Source organism: Tachyglossus aculeatus, chromosome 11, assembly GCF_015852505.1.
Source record: "Tachyglossus aculeatus isolate mTacAcu1 chromosome 11, mTacAcu1.pri, whole genome shotgun sequence".
NCBI lineage: Eukaryota > Metazoa > Chordata > Mammalia > Monotremata > Tachyglossidae > Tachyglossus > Tachyglossus aculeatus.
The window spans coordinates 29,192,496-29,214,599 of record NC_052076.1 but is presented as its reverse complement, the minus strand read 5'-3'; the positions used below and the strand labels follow the sequence as shown (position 1 = coordinate 29,214,599).

General features: G+C 53.3%; 1 protein-coding gene across 1 annotated transcript in view; it reads left to right on the top strand.

The window, feature by feature from the left end:
- Positions 1–487: 487 nt before the first annotated feature.
- Positions 488–22,104, top strand: part of SP2 (Sp2 transcription factor) — a 32,177-nt gene continuing 10,560 nt past the window's right edge. The window contains 2 exon segments of the mRNA XM_038754571.1: positions 488–552; positions 9,989–10,085. The gene's annotated coding sequence lies outside the window, so the exon portion shown is untranslated.

Below are 22,104 nucleotides of genomic sequence, written 5' to 3'. Positions count from 1 at the left end.
ATGCCATTATTGTTATTATCAACGTCAAGACTAAGCCATTCCTGCGACATTGGCCTTCCCCGGCGGGCCTCGCTCGCGACAACTGACGTGTGCGCCTCCGCGCTTCCGATTGGCCGGCGGGCCTGTCCGTCAAGGCGGAGGCGGGGCGGAAGGCCGACGGTGACCAATAGCCGGGCAGGTCGGAGCCAAGCCCCTCCCCCCTCCCCCTTCCTGCGTGTGTGTCCGTCAGACGCCGCCTGGGCGGGACCCGGCCTCTCCCCTCCCCGCCCCCCGTTGGCCAGCACGGCTGTCGCTCACCCCCCCCAAGCGCGCCCTCCGATTGGCCCGCGGGGGCCGCCCGTCAGCTGGGTCTCTCCGCGCCCATTGGCCGAGGGCGGCGTCGCTCCCGGGGGCCGCCGCCGATTGGCCGGCGCGGCCGTCCGTCTCCCGCGCCGCCGCTTCCCATTGGCCGCCGGCGCGGGGAGGGCGGGGCCGGCGCGGGGAGGGCGGCGGCGGCCGCGGCGCCAGAGGAGAAGGAGGAGGAGGACGGAGAGGAAGATGTCGTAATGAGCGGTGGGTCCCGGCGGGCGGGCGGGCGGGCGGAGGGAGGAAGGATTGATTCCTGCCCGGAGGAGGAGGAGGAGGAACGGGAGGAGGAACGGCGGGAGGAGCGGGGCCGCCCGGAAGGGGGCGTGCGACTCCCCGCCCCCTCGGACCCCGCGGGGCGGCGCTTCCGGGGCCCCCGACGGGGACGTGGGACGCCCACATCCCTCCCTCCCTCCCTCCCTCCTTCATTCATTCATTCCGTCATTCATTCATTCAGTCAGTCGTTCACTCCGTCCTATTTACTGAGTGCCGAGCACCGTACTAAGCGCTCGGGAAGCCCAGCTTGGCCCCATCCAGAGGCGGCCCCCACCAACGGCGGCCTCCCAGTCCCTCCCCGAAGGCCGAAGCCGCCGCTGCCGCTATTTACTAAACGCCCCCTCTGCCTCAGCCCCCGGGGTCACCGTAGCGACCTCCTAATAATCATGATGTTGGTATTTGTTAAGCGCCTACTACGTGCCAAGCACTGTTCTAAGCGCTGTGTGGGGATACAAGGAGATGAGGTTGTCCCATGGAGGGCTCAGGCTCACAGTCTTTATCCCCATTTGACAGGTGAGGGAACTGAGGCCCATTCGTTCATTCATTCCATCGTATTTACTGAGCGCTTCCTGTGTGCGGAGCACCGTACTAAATGCTTGGGAAGTCCAAGTTGGCAACATCTAGAGGCGGCCCCTACCCAACGGCGGCCTCCCAGTCCCTCCCCGAAGGCCGAAGCCGCCGCTGCTGCTATTTACTAGGCGCCCCCTCTGCCCCAGCCCCCGGGGTCACCGTAACGGCCTTCTAATAATAATGATGTTGGGGTTTGCGAAGCGCCTACTACGTGCCAAGCACTGTTGTAAGCGCTGGGGGGATACAAGGAGATGAGGTTGTCCCGTGGAGGGCTCACAGTCTTCATCCCCATTTGACAGATGAGGGAACTGAGGCCCATTCATTCCATCGTATTTACTGAGCGTTTCCTGTGTGCGGAGCACCGTACTAGCCGCTTGGGAAGTCCCACTTGGCCCCATCCAGAGTCGCCCCCCACCCCCACCCAACGGCGGCCTCCCAGTCCCTCCCCGAAGGCCGAAGCCGCCGCTGCTGCTATTTACTAGGCGCCCCTTCTGCCTCAGCCGCCGGGGTCACCGTAACGACCTTCTAATAATAATGACGTTGGTGTTTGTGAAGCGCTTACTACGTGCCAAGCACTGTTGTAAGCGCTGTGGGGGGGGGGGGATACAAGGAGATGAGGTGGTCCCCTGGGGGGGGCTCGCAGTCTTCAACCCCATTTGACAGGTGAGGGAACTGAGGCCCATTCATTCATTCATTCATTCATTCAATTGTATTTACTGAGCGCTTCCTGTGTGCGGAGCACCGTACTAACCGCTTGGGAAATCCCACTTGGCCCCATCCAGAGGCGGCCCCCACCCAACGGCGGCCTCCCAGTCCCTCCCCGAAGCCGCTGCTGCTATTTACTAAGCGCCCCTTCTGCCTCAGCCGCCGGGGTCACCGTAACGGCCTTCTAATAATAATGACGTTGGTGTTTGTGAAGCGCTTACTACGTGCCAAGCACTGTTGTAAGTGCTGAGGGGAGGATACAAGGTGATCAGGTTGTCCCGTGGAGGGCTCACAGTCTTCATCCCCATTTGACAGGTGAGGGAACTGAGGCCCATTCATTCATATTGATTGAGCGCTTCCTGTGTGTGGAGCAACGTACTAACCGCTTGGGAAGTCCCACTTGGCCCCATCCAACGGCGGCCTCCCAGTCCCTCCCCGAAGGCCGAAGCCGCCGCTGCTGCTATTTACTAAGCGCTCCTTCTGCCTCAGCCGCCGGGGTAACCGTAGTGACCTTCTAATAATCATGATGTTGGTATTTGTTAAGCGCCTACTACGTGCCAAGCACTGTTCTAAGCGCTGTGTGGGGATACAAGGTGATGAGGTTGTCCCATGGAGGGCTCAGGCTCACAGTCTTTATCCCCATTTGACAGATGAGGGAACTGAGGCCCATTCATTCATTCATTCAATTGTATTTACTGAGCGTTTCCTGAGTGCCGAGCACCGTACTAACCGCTTGGGAAGTCCAACTTGGCAACATCTAGAGGCGGCCGCTACCCAACAGCGGCCTCCCAGTCCCTCCCCGAAGGCCGAAGCCGCCGCTGCTGCTATTTACTAGGCGCCCCCTCTGCCTCAGCCGCCGGGGTCACCGTAGCGACCTTCTAATAATAATGATGTTGGTGTTTGCGAAGCGCCTACTACGTGCCAAGCACTGTTGTAAGCGCTGGGGGGATACAAGGAGATGAGGTTGTCCCGTGGAGGGCTCACAGTCTTCATCCCCATTTGACAGGTGAGGGAACTGAGGCCCATTCATTCATTCATTCAATTGTATTTACTGAGCGCTTCCTGTGTGCGGAGCACAGTACTAGCCGCTTGGGAAGTCCCACTTGGCCCCATCCAACGGCGGCCTCCCAGTCCCTCCCCGAAGGCCGAAGCCGCCGCTGCTGCTATTTACTAAACGCTCCTTCTGCCTCAGCCGCCGGGGTCACCGTAACGGCCTCCTAATAATCATGATGTTGGTGTTTGCGAAGCGCCTACTACGTGCCAAGCACTGTTCTAAGCGCTGGGGTGGGATACAAGGAGATGAGGTTGTCCCACGGAGGGCTCAGGCTCACAGTCTTTATCCCCATTTGACAGATGAGGGAACTGAGGCCCATTCATTCATTCAATTGTATTTACTGAGCGCTTCCTGTGTGCGGAGCACCGTACTAACCGCTTGGGAAGTCCAACTTGGCCCCATCCAGAAGCTCCCCCCCACCCCGCCAACGGCGGCCTCCCAGTCCCTCCCCGAAGGCCGAAGCCGCCGCTGCTGCTATTTACTAGGCGCCCCTTCTGCCTCAGCCGCCGGGGTAACCGTAACGGCCTTCTAATAATAGTGATGTTGGGGTTTGTGAAGCGACTACTATGTGCCAAGCACTGTTGTAAGCGCTGGGGGGGATACAAGGAGATGACGTTGTCCTGTGGTGGGGCTCACAGTCTTCATCCCCATTTGACAGGTGAGGGAACTGAGGCCCATTCATTCATTCCACCCTATTTACTGAGCGTTTCCTGTGTGCGGAGCACCGTACTAGCCGCTTGGGAAGTCCCACTTGGCCCCATCCAACGGCGGCCTCCCAGTCCCTCCCCGAAGGCCGAAGCCGCCGCTGCTGCTATTTACTAAGCGCCCCTTCTGCCTCAGCCGCCGGGGTCACCGTAACGGCCTTCTAATAATAGTGATGTTGGTGTTTGTGAAGCGCTTACTACGTGCCAAGCACTGTTGTAAGCACTGGGGGGAGGGGGATACAAGGAGATGAGGTTGTCCCATGGAGGGCTCAGGCTCACAGTCTTTATCCCCATTTGACAGATGAGGGAACTGAGGCCCATTCATTCCATCGTATTTACTGAGTGCTTCTTGTGTGCGGAGCACCGTACTAGCCTCTTGGGAAGTCCAACTTGGCCCCATCCAGAGGTGCCCCCCACCCCCACCCAACGGCGGCCTCCCAGTCCCTCCCCGAAGGCCGAAGCCGCCGCTGCTGCTATTTACTAGGCACCCCCTCTGCCTCAGCCCCCGGGGTAACAGTAACGGCCTTCTAATAATAATGATGTTGGGGTTTGTGAAGCGACTTCTACGTGCCAAGCACTGTTGTAAGCGCTGGGGGGGGGATACAAGGAGATGAGGTGGTCCCATGGAGGGCTCAGGCTCACAGTCTTCATCCCCATTTGACAGGTGAGGGAACTGAGGCCCATTCGTTCATTCATTCAATTCTATTTACTGAGCGCTTCCTGTGTGCGGAGCACCATACTAGCCACTTGGGAAGTCCCACTTGCCCCCCCCCCCAACGGCGGCCTCCCAGTCCCTCCCCGAGGGCCGAAGCCGCTGCTGCTGCTATTTACTAGGCGCCCCCTCTGCCCCAGCCGCCGGGGTCACCGTAACGACCTTCTCATAATAATGATGTTGGGGTTTGTGAAGCGCCTACTACGTGCCAAGCACTGTTGTAAGCTCTGGGGGGATACAAGGAGATCAGGTGGTCCCATGGAGGGCTCAGGCTCACAGTCTTCATCCCCATTTGACAGGTGAGGGAACTGAGGCCCATTCATTCATTCATTCAATTGTATTTACTGAGCGCTTCCTGTGTGCGGAGCACCGTACTAGCCACTTGGGAAGTCCCACTTGGCCCCATCCAACGGCGGCCTCCCAGTCCCTCCCCGAAGGCCGAAGCCGCCGCTGCCGCTATTTACTAAGCGCCCCCTCTGCCTCAGCCGCCGGGGTAACCGTAACGGCCTCCTAATAATAACGATGTTGGTGGTTGTGAAGCGCCTACTACGTGCCAAGCACTGTTCTAAGCGCTGGAGGGGTTACAAGAAGATGAGGTTGTCCCGTGGTGGGGCTCGCAGTCTTCATCCCCATTTGACAGGTGAGGGAACTGAGGCCCATTCATTCATTCTCTCCGTCCTATTTACTGAGCACTTCCTGTGTGCGGAGCAACGTACTAACCGCTTGGGAAGTCCAACTTGGCCCCATCCAGAGGCGCCCCCCCCCCCCCCCCCCCGCCCAACGGCGGCCTCCCAGTCCCTCCCCGAAGGCCGAAGCCACCGCTGCTGCTATTTACTAGGCGCTCCCTCTGCCTCAGCCGCGGGGGTCATCGTAACGACCTTCTAATAATAATAATGTTGGTGTTTGTGAAGCGCTTACCACGTGCCAAGCACTGTTCTAAGCGCTGGGGGGGGGGGGATACAAGGAGATGAGGTTGTCCCATGGGGGGGCTCACAGTCTTCATCCCCATTTGACAGGTGAGGGAACTGAGACCCATTCATTCATTCATTCCATCGTATTGATTGAGCGCTTCCTGTGTGCGGAGCACCGTACTAACCGCTTGGGAAGTCCATTCGTTCACTCCGTCCTATTTACTGAGCGCTTCCTGAGTTCGGAGCACTGCTTGGGAAGCCCAAGTTGGCCCCATCCAGAGGCGTGTCCCCCCCCCCCCCCCCCCCCCCGCCTCCCAGTCCCTCCCAGAAGGCCGAAGCCGCCGCTGCTTCTATTTACTAGGCGCCCCCTCTGCCTCAGCCGCCGGGGTAACTGTAACGACCTTCTAATAATAATGATGCCGGTGTTTGCGAAGCGCCTACTATGTGCAAAGCACTGTTCTAAGCGCTGGGGGGGGGGGTCGTTCAAGAAGATGAGGTTGTCCCATGGGGGGGCTTGCAGTCTTCATCCCCATTTGACAGGTGAGGGAACTGAGGCCCATTCATTCATTCCGCCCTATTTATTGAGCGCTTCCTGTGTGCGGAGCACCGTACTAACCACTTGGGAAGTCCAACTTGGCAACATCTAGAGGCGGCCCTTACCCAACAGCGGCCTCCCAGTCCCTCCCCGAAGGCCGAAGCTGCTGCTGCTATTTACTAAGCGCCCCCTCTGCCTCAGCCGCCGGGGTCATCGTAACGGCCTTCTAATAATAATGATGTTGGTGTTTGTGAAGCGCTTACTACGTGCCAAGCACTGTTGTAAGCACTGGGGGGGTACAAGGAGATGAGGTTGCCCCATGGGGGGGGGCTCATAGTCTTCATCCCCATTTGACAGGTGAGGGAACTGAGGCCCAGAGAAGTGAAGTGACTTGCCCAAGGTCACACAGCAGACATGTTGGGGAGCTGGGATTTGAGCTGCTGGGTCTGGACCGTCCCTATATGTCGCCAACTTGGTCTTCTAGACTGTGAGCCCACTGTTGGGTAGGGACTGTCTCTATATGTTGCCAAGTTGTACTTCCCAAGCGCTTAGTACAGTGCTCTGCACACAGTAAGTGCTCAATAAATACGATTGAATGAATGAATGGACTTCCCAAGCACCTAGTCCAGTGCTCTGCACACAGAAAGCGCTCAATAAATACGATGGAATGAATCTTCTAGACTGTGAGCCTACTGTTGGGTAGGGACCGTCCCTATATGTCGCCAACTTGGACTTCCCAAGCGCTTAGTACAGTGCTCTGCGCACAGTCAGCGCTCGATAAAAACGATTGAATGAATGAATGACCGTATCTGTGAAGCGCTTACTCTGTGCCAAGCACTGCCCTAAGTGCTGCGGAGGTTACAAGGTGATCAGGTTGTCCCACTTGGGGCTCACAGTCTTCATCCCCATTTGACAGACGAGGGAACTGAGGCCCAGAGAAGTGAAGGGAGTTGCCCAAAGTCACCCAGCTGACAAGCGGCGGAGCTGGGATTTGAACCCATGACCTCTGACTCCCAAGCCTGGGCTTTTATAAGAATAACTATGGCATTTGTTAAGCGCTTACTGTGTGCAAAGCACTATTCTAAGCGCTGGGGAGGTTACAAGGTGATCAGGTTGTCCCACGGAGGGCTCACAGTCTTCATCCCCATTTGACAGACGAGGGAACTGAGGCCCAGAGAAGTGAAGCGAGTCGCCCAAAGTCACCCAGCTGACAAGTGGCGGAGCCGGGATTAGAACCCTCGACCTCTGACTCCCAAACCTGGGCTTTTATAAGAATAATGATGGCATTTGTTAGGCGCTTACTATGTGCAAAGCACTATTCTAAGCGCTGGGGAGGTTACAAGGTGATCAGGTTGTCCCACGGGGGGCTCACAGTCTTCATCCCCATTTGACAGACGAGGGAACTGAGGCCCAGAGAAGTGAAGGGAGTCGCCCAAAGTCACCCAGCTGACAAGTGGCGGAGCCGGGATTAGAACCCTCGACCTCTGACTCCCGAGCCCCGGCTCCTGCCACTGAGCCCCGCTGCTTCTCGTAGAGATGAGCTAGTCAGGTTGGCTACCGTCCCCGTCCCGTGAGGGGCTCACGGTGGTAATCCCCGTTTTAAAGATGAGGTCACCAAGGCCCAGAGAAGTGACTTCATTAATTAATGGTGGTATTTGTTAATCAATCAATCAATCGTATTTATTGAGCGCTTACTTTGTGCAGAGCACTGTACTAAGCGCTTGGGAAGTACAAGTTGGCAACATATAGAGACAGTCCCTACCCAACAGTGGGCTCACGGGGGGTACAGGGTAATCAGGTTGTCCCACAGGGCTCACAGTCTTAATCCCCATTTAACGGATGAGGGAAGTGAGGCCCAGAGAAGTGAAGTGACTTGCCCAGAGTCACCCGGCTGACAAGTGGCGGAGCCGGGATTAGAACCCACGACCTCTGACTCCAAAACCCGGGCTCTTTCCACTGAGCCCACATCCGGGGTCTGGGGCGTGCCCCTCGCCCGTGAGGGGACACCTGGCACAGCCGCCCCCGTCACCAACTGGTGGGGGTCCCAGCTTCCCAGCCGGGCTTCCCCCACTTCAATCAGGTAGCCCAGGCCCAAGCCCACCCAGATCCCGGGCTTTGGAGTCAGAGGTCATGGGTTCAAATCCCGGCTCTGCCAATTGTCAGCTGGGTGACTTTGGGCAAGTCACTTCACTTCTCTGGGCCTCAGTTAATCCCTCATCTGTAAAATGGGGATGAAGACTGTGAGCCCCACGTGGGACAACCTGATCACCTTGTATCCCCCCACCAGCGCTTAGAACAGTGCTTTGTGCATAGTAAGCGCTTAACAAATACCATCATTATTATTAAACAGGGGAGGGTGGGCAAGGAGCCTCGGATCGCCAACTTGTACTTCCCAAGCGCTTAGTACAGTGCTCTGCACACAGTAAGCGCTCAATAAATACAATTGATTGATTGATTGATCTCTCGACCCGCCCAAGGCTCCTTGTAAGGGGCACCTGAGCTCTGACTTAAATATTGGGTTTCTCTTGCATCCCTTTCATTCAGTCGTACTTATTGAGCGCTTACTGTGTGCAGAGCACTAAGCGCTTGGGAAGTCCAAGTTGGCAACATCTAGAGACGGTCCCTACCCAACAGCGGGCTCACAGTGTAGAAGGGGGAGACAGAGCACAAAACCAAACAGATTAATAAAATAAATAGAATAAATATGTACAATTTCCACACCATCAGCCCCCCAGTGCCTGTCAGCACCTGCCCGCCCAAGTCAGTCAATCAAACAATCAATGGTATTTATTGAGCGCTTATTGTGTGCAGAGCACTGTACTAAGCGCTTGGGAAGTCCAAGTTGGCAACATATAGAGACAGTCCCTACCCAACAGCGGGCTCACAGTCTAGAAGGGGGAGACAGAGAACAAAACAAAACATATTAACAAAATAAAATCAATAGAATAAATATGTACAGTTTCCACACCCGTCAGCCCCCCAGTGCCTGTCGGCACCTGCCCGCCCAAGTCGGTCAATCAATCAATCAATCAATTGTATTTATTGAGCGCTTACTGTGTGCAGAGCACTGTACTAAGCGCTTGGGAAGTCCAAGTTGGCAACCTGTAGAGACGGTCCCTACCCAACAGTGGGCTCGCAGTCTAAGAGGGGGAAGGAATAGCCAGTCAAGAAGGAAAAGGCCCGGATCTGGGAGCTGCGGGAATTCTGTGTTCCCCGACCCAATTCCAATTAGTATGTGCTTAATTATCTCCTAGTTGGCCACTTCCAGGGGGACCGCCACCCACCTGCCGCATAACCTCTCTCCACTTCTCAGTTGCTTCCTGGTGATCGGCAGAGACCAAACCGTGATCTCCCCTGCTCTCAGTCAAGATTCAGTCGATCTTACTGAGTGCTTACTGTGTGCTAAGCGCTCGGGAGCGCACAATTAGACAAGAAACAGACACAGCCCACAGCAAGCTTACAGCCTAGAGGGAACCCTGCGTTTGGCCCCCGAAATGCCAAGGGTGAGCCGTTCAGGACTCCGGTTCATCATCGTCAATCCTATTTATTGAGCGCTTACTATGTGCAGAGCACTGTACTAAGCGCTTGGGAAGTACAAATTGGCAACATATAGAGACAGTCCCTACCCAACAGTGGGCTCACAGTCTAAAAGTCTTACCTCCTTCCCTTCCCCACAGCACCTGTATATATGTATATATGGTTGTACATATTTATTACTCTATTTATTTATTTATTTATTCATTTATTTTACTTGTACATTTCTATCCTATTTATTTTATTTTGTTGGTATGTTTGGTTCTGTTCTCTGTCTCCTCCTTTTAGACTGTGAGCCCACTGTTGGGTAGGGACTGTCTCTGTGTGTTGCCAATCTGTACTTCCCAAGCGCTTAGTACAGTGCTCTGCACATAGTAAGCGCTCAATAAATACGATTGATTGATTGATTGATTGATTAAAAGGGGGGTGTTCCTCCCTAGAAGGCCCTGGACCAGTAGGTTTCTAACGCGCTTTTGGTTGAGAAGGCGTGAGTGCTCCGGCAGCCGGCCGCGGCGGCGGCTTTTGAGCAAAATGGGACGGCCGGGGCCCCGGGGATTTTTGTGAGGAAGAAACCTCCCCGCAGAATCGCGAAGATAACGGCAGCGTCTGGTTTTGTCTTTAAATCTTTGTCCCGCGATGAAGAGGCTGCATCCGTCGGACGCGGTACCGGTCCGGCCGACGCGAGTGTTCCAGTGAGGGGCTTTCAACAGGGATGGATTCACCTTGGCTGGGGCGATTGGTAAGTTTTCTCGTTCTTCTTCCACCGTTTGACTCTGCGGGTTCTTGGGGCTGGTGTCTTCTGCAGGGTTCCTTTGATAGCCTGTACATATGTTTGTACGGATTTATTACTCTCTTTATTTTACTTGTCCATATTTACTATTCTATTTATTTTGTTAATGATGTGCATCGAGCTTGAATTCTATTTGTTCTGACGACTTGACACCTGTCCACATGTTTTGTTTTGCTGTCTGTCCCCCCCTTCTAGACTGTGAGCCCGTTGTTGGGTAGGGACCGTCCCTATTTGTCACCGACTTGGACTTCCAAAGCGCTTAGTCCGGTGCTCTGCACACGGTAAGCACACGGTAAGCGCTCAATAAATACGACTGAATGATTGAATAGCCAGTCAACCTTGACGGACCGAGGGTACGCCTGTCCTTTCATTCATTCAGTCTGATATCTGTTAATCAGTGGCATTTATTGAGCGCTTCCTCTGTGCAGAGCCCTGTACTAATTGCTCGGGAAAGTACCATGTAGTAGAGTTCGTTGACATGATCCCTGCCCAAAGTCAGTTACAGTTGAAGCGGAGAGACAGAGGGTAAGATACATCACAGATAGGGGAAAGAGTAGAGTAGAAGGAGAGTAGTGTTCTGCACACAGAGGGTAAGATACATCACAGATAGGGGAAAGAGTAGAGTAGAGGGATAGTAGTGTTCTGCACACAATAAACACATAATAATTGATAAGTGCTAAAGGGGTCCACAGCCAAGTGCATTGTCCACACAGAGGGGAAGGCTGGTAGGGAAATGGGGGCTTAGTAAAGAAAAGCATCTTGGAGATTTGTGGATGATTTTTGGAGGGTTTTGAAGGTGGGGAGAGTGGTAGACTGCCAGATATGAAGTGGAAGGGAGTTCCAGACCTCAGGGGGGACGGGGGCAAGGGGCGAGCGATGGAATAGGTGATTTGAGGCACAGTGAGGATGATATAGGAGCAGAGTGGCTGGGTTGTAGTAGATCAGCGGGGTAAGGTAGGAGAAAGTGAGCTGATCGGATGCCTTAGAGCCCATGGTAAGGGCTTTTTGTTTGTTGTGGAAGCGAATGGGCGACCATCGGAGGTTCTTGAGGAGCCGGGAGATATGGATTGAACGTTTTGTTAGGAAAATGAACCAGGCAACGGAGTGAAGTAAGTATCGGAGTGGGGCGAGACTGGAGGCAAGGAGGTCAGCCAAGAGGCTGATGCAGTAGTCAGGGCGGGATATGAGAAGTGCTTGGGTCAGTGTGGTAGGAAAGGGCTGATTTTTTGGGATGCTGGGGTGGCAAACCCGGCAGGATTGGGGGATGGATTCACGTGTGGGTAGAATGGGAGAGAGGAGTCAATGATAATGCCAAGGTCTCCCCTGCTTCCTCTTCTACTTTCCCACCCTTCCCAGCAGTATCTCAAAAGAAGATCTCCCTCCTCTTCTCAATGTCACCCCCTCCACCTGCACCTCCGACCCCAACCCTTCGCACCTTATCAAAACACTTGACCCCTTCCTTCTTCCCTTCCCAACCACAATCTTCAACAGCTGACTTTCTTTCCAGTGGCTCCTTTCTCAAAACTTTCAGACATGCCCATGTCTCCCCTATCCCTAAAAAAACCCTTCCTTGACCCCAGGGTGTCCCCCAGTGATCGCCCCATCTCCCTTCTATCATTCTTCTCCAGACTTCTTGCGTGAGTTGTCTACACTCACTGCCTCTTCTTTACCTCCTCCAGTTCTCTCCTCAACCCCCTGCGATCTCTGGCTTTTAGGTCCCTTCACTCCACGGAAACTTCCCTCACTGAGGTCGCCAGTGACCTCCTCCTTGCCAAATCCTGTGGCCTCTACTCCATCCTAATCCACCTCAACCTTTCTGCCATCTTTGACACCGTGGATCGCGCTCTTATCCTGGGGACGTTATTTAACCTTGGCTTCACTGACGCTGTCCATTCCTGGTTCTCCTACTATATCTCTTGCCACTTCTCAGTCTCTTTGGCTGGCTCTTCCTCCGCCTCTCACCTTTTAACTGTGGGATCCCTCAAAGCTCAGTTCCGTGCCCCCTTCTATTCTCCATCTAAATGGAAAACTCATTTGTTCCCATGGCTTCCATGACCATCCCTGTCCAGATGATTTCCAAATCTCCCTCTCCAGCCCTGACCCCTCTTCTCTTCTGAGGTCTCGCATCTCTTCCTGCCTTTACATCTCTACTTGAATGTCCTGCCGACACGTCAGACTTAACATGTCCAGAACAGAACTCCTCACCTTCCCACCTGAGCCCTGTCCTCCCCCTGACTCTCCCGTCACTGTAGACAGTACCACCGTCCTCCCTGTCTCGCAAGCCCGTAACCTCAGCATTGTCCTCGACTCATCTCTCGCGTTCACAACATACCGTTGGTTCTACCTTCACGACACTTAGGAGAGTTCAGTGGGAGCAAAAAAGATATTTTCTGTTCCAGCTCTTAATGCGGTGCTTAGCAAATTGTAAGAGTTTAGCAAGTACCACAGTTGTAATAATTGTAATATTGGGGAAGAGAAATGCCAGAAAGTTTTCAGATAAGAGAAAAAAGAGGATGGAAAGATGGGTAAGTAAATAAGTGCTCAAATGGAGTACGTACAGCAATATGTCTAACAGGGCTATGGATGTCATGGGCTATTGAAGTGAGGGTTCGGAGGAAGGAAGATAATAATAATAATAATGATGGCATTTATTAAGCGCTTATTATGTACAAAGCACTGTTCTAAGCATAGGGGAGGTTACAAGGTGATCAGGTTGTCCCACGGGGGGCTCACAGTCTTAATCCCCATTGTACAGATTGAGGGAACTGAGGCCCAGAGAAGTGAAGTGACCTGCCCAGAGTCACACAGCTGAAACATGGCGGAGCTGGGATTTGAACCCATGACCTCTGACTCCAAAGCCTGGGCTCTTTCCTCTGATCCACGTTGCTTCTGTGAAGATGAATCAAGGACTTCCCTCCTGGAGAAGGGGAAATTTCAGGAGGGTTTTGAATATGAGGAGATTTGAAAGGAAAGGGAGTCCCAGGAAAGAGGCAGCGTGGTGTAGACGACTGAAAGGAAGGTTGGTGGAGGAATGGATAGGGGAGGGAAGTTGAGATCAATCAATCAGTCGTATTTATTGAGCGCTTACTGTGTGCAGAGTACTGTACTGAGCACTTGGGAAGTACAAGTTGGCAACATATAGAGACAGTCCCTACCCAACAGTGGGCTCACAGTCTAAAAGGGGGAGACAGAGAACAAAACCAAACATACTAACAAAATAAAATAAATAGAATAGATATGTACAAGTAAAATAAATAAATAAATAAATAGAGTAGTAAATATGTACAAACATATATACAGGTGCTGTGGGGAAGGGAAGGAGGTAAGATGAGGGGGATGGAGAGGGGGACGCTTCAGACAGGTTGGGTTTTAAGGTGCCGGCGGGACACAGAGGTGGGGATGTCGCAAGGCGAGAGGAAATTCACCATCGCAGAGGAGGTGAGGGGTCAGGGCTCTAGCAAGAGAGATGGGAAAGTTATCAAGGAAGAGGTAGATAGCCGAAGCTGTGGGAACAGGTGAGCTCCCTGAACCACGGTGGGAAAAGCGAGAAGGGTAGAGTTAGTTAGGCGGACCAGAGCCTTGGGAGGCCTCCACAGTTAGGGACCGAGACGTGGACGGAGAGGCAGCCAACGAGGCTGAGGGGGAGCCGCCAGAAAGGAGGAGGATGAGGAGAGAGCTCTATCGCTTCGGCCAAGGGTGGGGGTTCACCCGTGGGAGAAGAGGGAGGTCCACGGTGTCGAAGAGGATTAGGAGAAGAGCGGGGCTTATTAGATTTGCCATGGAAGGAGGCCTTCGGTCAACCTGGGAGAGCGGTTTCAGTGGAGCAAAGGGGGCAGAAACCGGACGAGAGTCTGAAGAGAAGGAGCAGAGGCAGCAGGAGATTCCAACTTTCATTCGTTCATTCAGTCAGTCGTTATTTATTGAGCGCTTACTGTGTGCAGAGCACTGCACTAAGCGCTTGGAAAGGGCAGTTCGGCAACAAGTAGAGACAATCCCTACCCAGCAACGGGCTCACAATCTAGAAGTGGGGAGGCAGACAACAAAACAAGTAGGCAGGCAGCAATAGCATCAGTATAAATACATAATAATAGTAATGGCATTTATTAAGCGCTTACTATGTGCAAAGCACTGTTCTAAGCGCCGGGGAGGTTACAAGGTGATCAGGGTGTCCCACGGGGGCTCACGGTCTTCATCCCCATTTTACAGATGAGGGAACTGAGGCCCAGAGAAGTTAAGTGACTTGCCCATAGTCACACAGCTGACAATTGGCGGAGCCGGGATTTGAACCCGTGACCTCTGACTCCAAAGCCCGGGCTCATTCCACTGAGCCACGCTGCTTCCTATAATAGAATTATAGCCCACTGTTGGGTAGGGACTGTCTCTATATGTTGCCAACTTGTACTTCCCAAGTGCTTAGTACAGTGCTCTGCACACAGTAAGTGCTCAATAAATACGATTGGTTGATTGAATTGTAGGTTATATGCAGATCATTAATGCAATAAGTAGAATAATAAATCGTACATATATACACAAGTGCTGTGGGCGGAGAGTTTGTTCAAGGAGCTTGGCCAGGAACGGGAGGAGGGAGATGCAGAAGCAGGATGCCCTAGTAGATAGAGCACGGGCATGGGAGTCAGAAAGACCTGAGTTCTAATTCTGCCTCTGCCACTTATCTGCTGGGTGACCTTGGGCAAGTCACTTCTCTGTGCCTCAGGTCCCTCATCTGTAAAATCAATCAATCAATCATATTTATTGAGCGCTTACTGTGTGCAGAGCACTGTACTAAGCGCTTGGGAAGTACAAGTCGGCAACACATAGAGACGGTCTCTACCCAACAGCGGGCTCACAGTCTAGAAGGGGGAGACAGAGAACAAAACTGAACATACTAACAAAATAAAATAAATAGAATAGATATGTACAAGTAAGATAAAATAGGGATTAAGACTGTGATCCCCATTTGGGGCAGGGACTGTGTCCAACTTGATTATCTCATATCTATCCCAACACGGAGAACAGTGTCTGACACAAGCGCTTAGTACAGTGCTCTTCACACAGTAAGCGCTCAATAAATACGATTGAACGTAGTAAACACTTTGCAAATACCATGAGTATTATTATTATTATTAGGTGGGTGTGAGTCCTGGAGGGGCTGAGGGAACCGGAGAAGACTCGGTTAGAGGAGGGGAGACATTGATCGTGTTTGAAGGCGCAGCGGGAGGAGGCATCAGAGAATGAGCCATTTCACGATGGAAAGGGAGGGACGAAGCTTAGGCACAAGTGTCTTTTCGAAGGTGAGAGGGGTTGAGGTTAGAGTCTAAGCTCCGTGAGGGTAGGGAACCATGTCCCCCCCTTCATTCTGTGCTTACCAAGTGGTGCTTAGTAAATGCTAGTACTACTATGGCGTGGCTCACTGGAAAGAGCCCGGGCTTTGGAGTCAGAGATCATGGGTTCAAATCCCGGCTCTGCCAATTGTCAGCTGTGTGACTTTGGGCAAGTCACTTCACTTCTCTGGGCCTCAGTGACCTCATCTGTAAAATGGGGATTGAGACTGGGAGCCCCCTGTGGGACAACCTGATCACCTTGTAATAATAATAATAATAATAATAATAATAATGGCATTTATTAAGCGCTTACTATGTGCAAAGCACTGTTCTAAGCGCTGGGGAGGTTACAAGGTGATCAGGTTGTCCCACGGGGGGCTCACAGTCTTAATCCCCATTTTCCAGATGAGGGAACTGAGGCCCAGAGAAGTTAAGTGACTTGCCCAAAGTCACACAGCTGACAAGTGGCGGAGCTGGGATTTGAACCCATGACCTCTGACTCCAGAGCCCGTAGTCTTTCCACTGAGCCACGCTGCTTCTCTCGCTGCTTGTAACCTCCCCAGCGCTTAGAACAGTGCTTCGCACATAGCAAGCACTTAATAAATGCCATTGTTATTATTATTATTATTACTACTAATAATTATGGTATTACTACTATTGGAGCACCCTTTGAAAGCAGGAGGGAGACCTCGTAAAAGAAGGCCAAGAAGGAGAGTGAGCGGGTGTAGGGGAAGAGAGGCTGGGGAGAGACTCTGGGGAGTTCACACCCGTTGGCTTCAGTTTTATCCTTAAAATAGTTTTGGGTTTTTGGGGGTTTTTTTAGCGTGGCTTAGTGGATAGAGCTTGGGCCCGGGAGGCAGAAGGACCTGGGCTGGGAGATCGTTGTGGACAGGAATGTGTCTGGGGTTTATTATATTTTACTCTCCCAAGAGCTTAGTCCAGTGCTCTGCACACGGTAAGCGCTCAATAAATACGATTGAATGAACGAACCTGGGTTCTAATCCCCGCTCTGCCACTTGTCTGCTGGGTGATCTTGGGCCAGCCGCTTCACGTCTCCGTGCCTCAGTTACCTCGTGAAAAATGGGGATTGAGACTGTGAGCCCCTTTGTATCTACCCCAGTGCTTAGTGTGGTGCCTGGCACATTGTAAGCACTTAATAAATACCATTAAAAAAATAAGAAATAGTTGGCGAGGTCATCAGGGAGGAGAAGGGGGCACTGGGGGCTCTTGGGCGGAGGTAAAGATCTGGATAAGTGGTGCCAGCAGTGGGCATGGGGATCAGGGAGGGAGGAGAGGTGATATTGCCAAGTACAAGCTTGTGGACAGGGGGTGTGTCTGTTTATTGTTATATTTTAGTCTCCCAAGTGCTTAGTCCAGGACCGTGCACTCAGTAAGCGCTCAATAAATACAATTAGCTGATTGACTGATTAGAAGAAACGGCGAGTGAGGGGGAGTTTGCCGTGGTGAAAATCGGCCTGGCATCTGGGTTTCCACCAACAGCATCCTGCGCCCCGAGCCCGAGGATGGAGGAAGCTTCTCTGGCGGGGTGGGGAGAGGAAAAGGAGGAGACCATGATGCCCGATTGCCGGAGGAACCGGGGAGGGAGAGTCGGCATCGTCCGAGGAGGGCATTTTTGTGGCGGAGGGGCCGGCCGGGCGGGGGATGAGTCCAGGTGGGGCACGATGACAAGATAAGAGGAGTCGGCGGCGAGCTAGAGATCAGAGGGCCCTGTGGGAAAGAAAACCGTTTTCCGGGGCGGGGGCAGCAGCAGGTGAGGAAGCTGTGGTCGGAGAGTGGCGTGTAGGAGTTGGGGAAGTTAGAACTGGTCTGGTGACTTATGATGATGAGATCGGAGAGGGGTGACGGCTCGGGACATCTGAGCTTGGGCAGGTCCAAGCGTTGACTTTGCCCACCCTTGTGCCTTTTGTGGGGGAGAGGTGAAGAGGGGAGACAGAGATAGGGCAGAGGATGGAGGGGAGGGAAGGCAATGAGGGGGGGGGAGGAGGAGTGTGTTTCCTCAAGAGATGGCTCTGAGTGACGTCACGCAGGGAGGCTGTACCACCCAGCCTTGGCAGGGCTCAGAGCCAGCCAGACCCGGCCGTCTGCAAGAGCGAGGCTAGTGGGGTCGCGGGAGCCGAGTCCTTGGGGCCAAGGTGGTCACGGACACACGAGAAGCCTGGACTGCAACTGCCGAGACTCCCCGTCTTGGGGAGAGCTTGGCCTCGGAAAAAGGTTCCTGGGCCTGTTCACTGTCTCGCCGAGCTCCCGGAGAATACGGCTGGTAGCCCGGCTCTTTGGAGGGGCAGGGGGCCACCCCTCAGGGTCCCTGAGGGGTCTAGGCCAGGCGGGACTCCTGGATTCTCCCAGAAGCCTTTGGGCGCCCGCTGCCCTGGACCGAAGGGACGTGAGCGGCACCGGAGCTCACCCTGACCGGCCGGCTCCAGGGAGGGCTGCAGTGGCCAGGGATTTGGGAGTTGCTGAATGTCCAGTGCGGTGGCCCATCAGTTGACCCCCGTGGAATCGCTGCGGGCTACACCATCGGAATAATATTTATATGCTTACTCTGTGCCAAACACTGGGCTAGACACAAGACAATTAGGTGGGACACAGTCCCTGTCAATCAATCATTCAGTCGTATTTATTGAGCGCTTACTGTGTGCAGAGCACTGGACTAAGCGCTTGGGAAGTATAAGCTGGCAACATATAGAGACGGTCCCTACCCAACAGTGGGCTCACAGTCTAGAAGTCTGTCCCACACAGGGCTCGCAATCATCATCAATTGTATTTATTGAGCGCTTACTGTGTGCAGAGCACTGTACTCTAAGGCAGGTGTAGAGATGCCAGGACTCTTGGTGGCAGGAACCCTCTCCGGGGTTTCCCGGGACTGAATAATAATAATAATGATGATGATGATAATGATGATGGCATTTATTAAGCGCTTACTATGTCCAAAACACTGTTCTAAGCGCTGGGGAGATAACAAGGTGATCAGGCTGTCCCACGGGGGGCCCACAGTCTTCATCCCCATTTTCTAGATGAGGGAACTGAGGCCCAGAGAAGTGAAGTGACTAGCCCAAAGTCACACAGCTGACAGTTGGCGGAGCCGGGATTTGAACCCATGACCTCTGACTCCAAAGCCCTTGGGGTAATACAGCAAAACACAAACCTCAATCCCTGCCCATGGGGAGTGTACTCTTTAATCCGGGAGACTGGCGGAACAAAATGTACTAGAATTGGAGTCATAGAGAAACACAAGGGCTAAGGATGGTCCAGGCAAGGGCTAGAGAAGCAGCGCGGCTTAGTGGAAAGAGCCCGGGCTCGAGAGTCAGTGGTCATGGGTTCTAATCCCGGCTCTGCCACTTATCAGCCGTGTGACTTTGGGCAAGTCACTTCACTTCTCTGAGCCTCAGTTCCCTCCTCCTTAAAATGGGGATGAAGACTGTGAGCCCCACGTGGGACAACCCGATCCCCTTGTATCTACCCCAGCGCTTAGAACAGTGCGTGGCACATAGTAAGCGCTTAACAAATATCCTCATTATTATTATTATTATTATTAGAGGTGACTGGGGATGAAGACCCTCGGGCTTGTTGGGGGAGGTGGGATTTTAGCTGGACCTTGAAGGTGGAGAGAGTTGAGGCCTGGTGGATTGAGGGAGTGGAGGGGAGGAAGGTAGTTTCAGGGCCCGTGGAGCAAGTAAGCGAGCCTTTGAGGAGCCAGTGAAGAGAGGGAATATTTAAATGGGGAAAGCTGGCGGGGGAGAGGGGTTTCTGTTTGATGTGGAGGGTCGCGGGCAGCCTCTGGAGAGCCATGAGGAGTGGACAGATGATGATGATGATGATGATGGCATTTGTTAAGCGCTTACTATGTGCAAAGCACTGTTCTAAGCGCTGGGCAGGTTACAAGATGATCAGGTTGTCCCATGGGGAGCTCGCAGTCTTAATCCCCATTTTACAGATGAGGAACAGATGCGTACCAAGTGACGTGACTGGAAGACGGTTCAGGCGGCGGGATTGTGGATGGGAGCAGGGAGAGGCCGGAGGCAGGGAGGTCAGTGAGGAGGCCTACAAGGCATTCGAAACGTGACAGAGCCAGGGCTGAAACCATTCATTCATTCAGTTGTATTTATTGAGTGCTTACTGTGTGCAGAGCACTGTACTAAGCGCTTGGGAAGTACAAGTTGGCAGCATATAGCGACGGTCCCTACCCAACAGCAGGCCCGCAGTCTAGAAGGGGGAGACAGACAACAAAAAAAAACATACTAACAAAATGAAATAAATAGAATAAATATATACAAATAAAATAAATAAAGTAATAAATACGTACAAGCATATATAGAGGTGCTGTGGGGAGGGAAGGGAGATAAGGCGGGGGGGATGGGGAGGGGGAGGAGAGGGAGAGGAAGGAGCGGGAACCGACTTAACTTCCCAAGCACCTAGTACAGTGCTCTGCAAAAAGCAAGCGCTCACTAAATACAGTTGAATGAATGAAATTAATCAGGTTGTCCCACATGGGTCTTCATCCCCGTTGTACAGAATCCCCACTTTACAAAATCTTATTTCCTCTTCTCCCACTCTGTTCTGCATCACCCTTGAATTTAGATTTACACCTGTGATTCACCCTACGCTCAGCCCCCCGGATCTTCTGCGCATATCCGTAGTTTATTGTAATGTCCGTCTCCCCATTTAGACCGTATGCTCACTGTGGGTAGGGAACAGGCCTACTAACTCTGAGTGCTTAGTGCAGTGCTCTACACGCAGTAAATGCCAATATATCCGATCGGTTGATTAGACTGGAGAGGGAGTAGTTTTAGAAAACAGGGAATGAAGGTTTAGTCAGGGAATAGATGACTGTCTCTGGAATTTCCAACGATGCCCATAGCCTAGTGAAATGATAGTGTTTCTCAGGGGACAAGCATATTCCAATTCCAGCATCCAGATGATGCAGAGAAGCAGCGAGGCTCAGTGGAAAGAGCCCGGGCTTTGGAGTCAGTGGTCATGGGTTCAAATCCCAGCTCCACCAACTGTCAGCTGTGTGACTTTCGGCAAGCTACTTCTCTGTGCCTCAGTTACCTCATCTGTGAAATGGGGATTGACTGTGAGCCCCCCGTGGGACAACCTGATCACCTTGTAACCTCCCCAGCGCTTAGAACAGTGCTTTGCACATAGTAAGCGCTTAATAAATGTCGTTATTATTATCCTTCAGAGAGACCACGGGTGGTTGGGGAGGGGGAATCCGGGGGAGCTTGTTGGAGGAAGAAGTGGCACGATTTGCCAGTCGATGGGGTGTGCCGTTCAAATGTGAGGAAGGAGCAGAGCGGGACTTCTGCCGGTGATGGTGGCCAGAGAGGCTGAAAAGACCCTGGACCTGCCCCGAGCAGCTCCATGGCTGGCCTTGTTCTCCTCAGCGCCTCATCGTTCCCGGTCCCCACTTCTGGGCCCATTGGCTTCTCCCCCTTTCCAGCTTCCCTCAATCAATCAATCAATCAATCAATCGTATTTATTGAGCGCTTACTATGTGCAGAGCACTGTACTAAGCGCTTGGGAAGTACAAATTGGCATCACATAGAGACAGTCCCTACCCTACAGTGGGCTCACAGTCTAAAAGGGGGAGACAGAGAACAGAACCAAACATACCAACAAAATAAAATAAGTAGGATAGAAATGTACAAGTAAAATAAATAAATAAATAAATAAATAGAGTAATAAATATGTACAACCATATATCCATATATACAGGTGCTGTGGGGAAGGGAAGGAGGTAAGACGGGGGGATGGAGAGGGGGACGAGGGGGAGAGAAAAGAAGGGGCTCAGTCTGGGAAGGCCTCCTGGAGGAGGTGAGCTCTCAGCAGGGCCTTGAAGGGAGGAAGAGAGCTAGCTTGGCGGATGGGCAGAGGGAGGGCATTCCAGGCCCGGGGGATGACATGGGCCGGGGGTCGATGGCGGGACAGGCGAGAGCGAGGTACAGTGAGGAGATTAGCAGTGGAGGAGCGGAGGGTGCGGGCTGGGCAGTAGAAGGAGAGAAGGGAGGTGAGGTAGGAGGGGGCGAGGTGATGGACAGCCTTGAAGCCCAGGGTGAGGAGTTTCTGCCTGATGCGCAGATTGATCGGTAGCCATTGGAGGTTTTTGAGGAGGGGAGTAATATGTCCAGAGCGTTTCTGGACAAAGATAATCCGGGCAGCAGCATGAAGTATGGATTGAAGTGGAGAGAGACACGAGGATGGGAGATCAGAGAGAAGGCTAGTGCAGTAGTCCAGACGGGATAGGTGCCCGGCCACCGAGCGACGGGCGGGAGCCGCAGGGGCCGGGCCTTCCGGGGATGACTCCCGGGAAGGGGCGGCTTCTCCGCTGCCCAACTCCACTTTCAGCAGAGGCTGCCCGGGGGTGGGGCCGGAGCTGCGATCGGAGAAGCGTCCTCTTGGTCACCGCCGGCGAGGCGACCGCCCCGTTTGGCCCAGCGGCGCTTCCGGCCTCCCCTCCCCCTGGCCGTTTCCAGCGGTCCTCCTGCTCCTGCAGTGGGCAGTTGGGGTTCAGGGGCCTGGCGGGGTTTGCTTGGCAGCTTCTCTGAGGAGGAGGAGGAGAGAAGGAGAAAGAGCATGGGCCCACCCCTCCACACACATGCATCACTACAGACACACACAGAGTTTTC